Genomic DNA, 4,592 nt, shown 5'->3' on the forward strand with positions numbered 1-4,592 from the left:
GAATGATGAATGTTAATATCTACTGGCTGACTTCCCCTGAATTGCTGGACACATAGCCATCATGAAATTAACAAATCCCTGGTGCAGTTCATTCTGAAGCATGCGAGTTTCTTTTGTGAGAAAATGACTGCATTTCAAATGGAGTCTTGCAGCATCTTTGGAAGAAGGTGGCCTTCTAAGATGCCACTGTTTCCTACCTCTCCACCTTGGATTTTCTGTGATCCTTCAAAGTGAATTTTCTATGTGCTACACAGAATGCCCTCTAATTCTGGTGAGAATCTGTCCTGTTTTATTTTGTGATATGGTAACATAAAACCTTTTAATCTGATTTTTCTGTTTACTATCTTTTCTAGCAAATTATGAATTGGGTTGTTAAAATGCAGTCTGTCTGTAACAAGATTCTGAAATAACTCATAATAAGAGATGTTTCTTCATAGATATAGAGTAGAATTTAAAAATATGATTAATTTTCCCATATTAAATTAGATCATAAAATGCAAACTTTCTAGACCATTATTTCTCTTCTCTATATAAGTGCTTTTATTGTGTTAGTTTTACCAATGTCCTTACAAACTTTAGAGGGCCAGTGTTAGAAGTATTTACATAACTATTTTTCTCTCAAAACAGTAGTTACAGACATCTATTATGTAAGGATTTAGTCCATAAATTTTTCTAGCTGTTCATTCTAAAATAGGATTTTTCTCTTTAAGGATCTTGTAGACTTTTGTAGACAGTGAAAACTCCCTTTACTTCTGGCTTTTCTCTAAGTGAGTAGAAACTCTTCACTAAATTTATTGCTGCAGTGCTCCTCAACAATAAACTCATTCCAGTTGGTTGCTTAGTAACATCTATTTCCCTTTTTTCCCTCTCACTTAGGCACTCATTCATTCATTCATTCATTCTATAAACGTGTTTCTGTTCCGATTCATCATGTGCCAGCACTCTTGGGTACTGTGAATACAGAAATGAGAAGCAGTTCCAGTCCTCAGCAGGCTTATATTTTTGTCTGTTTTGTGTTTTGCACGATGCCTTAAGCTATTCTTTTGGAACTATGCAGAGGTAGTATAAACCCTAAATACGTAAGTAAGTATATCATTCTAATGTTTATATAAACATGATTTTGAAAATGACTTCAGTGTATAACTCAAATAATACTTTTATATCCAGGACTTCAGCTCTGTTCCTTTCATTAATCTCAGAACTTCAGTAGTTTCTCACTTTATAGGATCAGATCCAGGATCCTTGGAATGTTTTATAGTACTGTGGTGTCTGAACTGCCAGAAAGTTGCATTTTCAATTATTATTTCTGCTGTTATGGTTCTTTCTCTACTTTTTGTTGTATTGCTTGAGGTCTTTTCATTGTTTCTAGGTTTCTCTGACTTAGAAAAAAAAAATACCGGGTTTTAGTCAAAAGTATGTGTTAGTTAAGGTAATGCTCAAATAAATAGAAAATGAAAATATCCCAGAGACCTAACACAGTTTCTTGCTGCCAGAGTGGATTCTGGAGGAGTGGGTGGCTGTGGCGGTTAGTTGTATGTATCAACTCGACTGAACCACGAGGTGCCCAGGTACTTAGACATTATGCTGGGTGAGTATGTGAGGGTGGTTTTGGATGAGGTTAACGTTTGAGTGATAGACTGAGTAACACAGATTGCCCTCCCCGGTGCAGGTAGCCTTCATCCAATCCATTGAAAGCCTGAATTGAACTGAGAGGCTGACCCTCCAGTGAGGAAGAGGGAATTCCTCCTGCCTGGCTGTCAGAGCTGGCACTTCTGTCATTTTCTGTCTTTGGACTCAAGCTGAATAATTGGCTGTGTTTGGGTCTGGAGCCTGCTGGCTCAGACTGAAACTTATATCAGACTCAGACTCAGCCTATACCTACATCATTGGCTTTCCTGGCTCTCAGGCCCTCAGACTCAGCCTATACCTACATCATTGGCTTTTCGGGGCCTCACCTAACTCCAAAGGAAATATAGTCCAGTCATGTCCCCTGGAAAAAGACAAAAAAGCTTGGTGATCAGCCAGCGATCTCTCTTGCACTTTACAATTATTGGGTATCCTGTGATTGTCTTTCCTTTTAGTGCTCCAGCTACCTTTGATGTGGGAGTGAGCATTACTTCAGTACCAGTAAACGAGCTGCACATTATAATTTGTGATTGTGGGCTCACAGTGGAGATTGAAGAGGGCTTGTAGGTGATGTTGGTGAAACTCTTTGAGGTTGATTGGGCTGCTTGGTCTTGGTTTCAAATATTAGCGAGAATGGTATCTCATACTTGGCCAAAGTTACTTGTACTTTAACTTGTTATTGAGTGAGCCCAGAAGCAGTGCGAAGAACATACATGAGATCAAAGATACAGGAAAATGGATGTACTTCTCCAGTGCCTCTCTTCTTCCTCAGGAAGGCACAAATGATATTTGGTGATTTCAGCAATCTTGTGGAGTAAGGAATACATAGGAAGCTTAGAATCCTGGACCTGCTAGCTTTTATATGTTTGTAAGCAGGGAAGGGGGGATAGCATTAGCATTAAATGTTCTACCTTATACCATATAAACAAATTCTTGCTGCACTAAACATGCATAACTTAGGACAACCATTTAAATCAATAAGGAAACAGAAAACTTGAACAACACTATATACCAATTGGACTGAATAGACATATTATATAGAACACTCCATCTAACAACAGAGAGAAAAATTAATACCAATCAATTGAAATAAATATTAATACCAATCTTCTTCCAACTCTCCCAAAAAATCGAAGAGGAGGGAATACTTCCAAAGTCATTCTGTGAGGGCAGTATTACCCAGATACCAAAGCCAGGCAAAGACACTACATGAAAAGTACAGACCAATATCACTGATGAATATTGATTCAAATACATTATTTTTCTTAAGTGCACATGGAATATTTTATAGGATAGACAATATATTAGTCCAAAAAACAAATCTTAATAAATTTTTAAAAACTGAAATCATACAAAGTATTTTTTCCAATTATAATGTAATGAAGTGAGAAATCAGTAGCAGAAGGAAAACAGAAAAACCCACATCTATATAAACAACCAAAAGGCCAAAAAGGAAATTAGAAAATATCTTGAGATAGATGACAGAAACGCAACATACCAAAACTTAATGGGATACAGTGAAAATTTTGTTAAGAGGGAAATGTATAGCTGTTGATGTTTACATTAAAAAATAAAAATCTCAAATTCACAACTTACCTTTATACCTTAAGGAACTAGAAAAACCAAAACTAGCAGAAGGAAGGAAGTAATACAGATTCAGTGAGAGATAAATGGAATGGAGAGTAGATAAATAATAGAGAAAATCATTGAAACCGAGAGTTGGTTTTTCAAAAAGATCAACAAAATTAACTAACCTTTAGCTACATTGAGTAAGAAAAAAAAGAAGACTCAGCTAAAATCAGAAGTGAAAGAGGGGACATTACACCTGATTCTATAGATATAAAAAGGACTGTAAGAGAGTATTATGAAGAATTATATGCCAACAGCTTGATAATCTAAATGAAATGGATGAATTCCTAGAACATACAATCTATTAAGACTAAATCATGATGAAACAGGACCTAGAACCAGTAAGGAGATTGAATCAGTAATCAAAAACCTCCCAACAAATAAAAGACCAGGAACATATGGCTTAACTAATAAAGTTTACCAAACGTTGAAAGAAAAATTAACACCAGTCCTCCTCTAATTGTTTTGAATAATTAAAGAGGAAGGAACACTTCAAAACTCATTCTGTGAGGGTAGGGTTATCCCGATACCAAAGCCAGACAAAGAAGCTACAAGAAAACTACAGACCAATATCCGTAATGAATATTGATGCAAAAATCCTTAACAAAATACTAGCAAACAGAATTCAGCAGCACATTAAAAAGATTATACAACAGGGCGCCTGGGTGCCTCAGTCGGTTAAGTGTCTGACTGTTGATTTCGGCTCAGGTCATGATCTCAGGGTTGTGAAATTGAGCCCTGTGTTGGGCTCCATGTTCAGCAGGGATTCTGTCTCTGCCTCTCCCTCTGTCCCTCCCCCTGCTTGCATTCTCTCTCTCTCTCTTATAAATCTTAAAAAAAAAAAAAAAAAAAAAGATTATACACCATGAACAAGTGGGATTTATTCCTGGCATGCAAGGATGATTTAACATATGAAAATCAATCAATGTAATATAACCCATTACCAAAATGGAGGGAAAAAAAAACATGATCATCTCAGTTGATGCAACAATACCATTTGACAAGATTCAACACCCTTTTATGATAAAGACACTCAACAAACTGTGAATAGAAAGAAACTACCTCAACATAATAAAGACCATATATGAAAAGCCAAAAGCTAGCACCATACTCAATGATGAAAGACTGAAAACCTTTCCTCTGAGAACTAGAACAAAACAAGTATGCCTGTTTTTGTCACTTCTATTCAACATAGTATTAGAAGTCCTAGCAGGAGCAATTAGGCAAGAAAAAGAAATAAAGTTGGAAAGGAAGAAATAAAATTTATTCATAGATAACATGATCTTATATGTAGACAAAACCTAAACTCTACCAAAAAAACATGTTGAACTAATAAA

Source organism: Leptonychotes weddellii, chromosome 2 (assembly GCF_054177405.1).
Source record: "Leptonychotes weddellii isolate Sample4059 chromosome 2, ASM5417740v2, whole genome shotgun sequence".
NCBI lineage: Eukaryota > Metazoa > Chordata > Mammalia > Carnivora > Phocidae > Leptonychotes > Leptonychotes weddellii.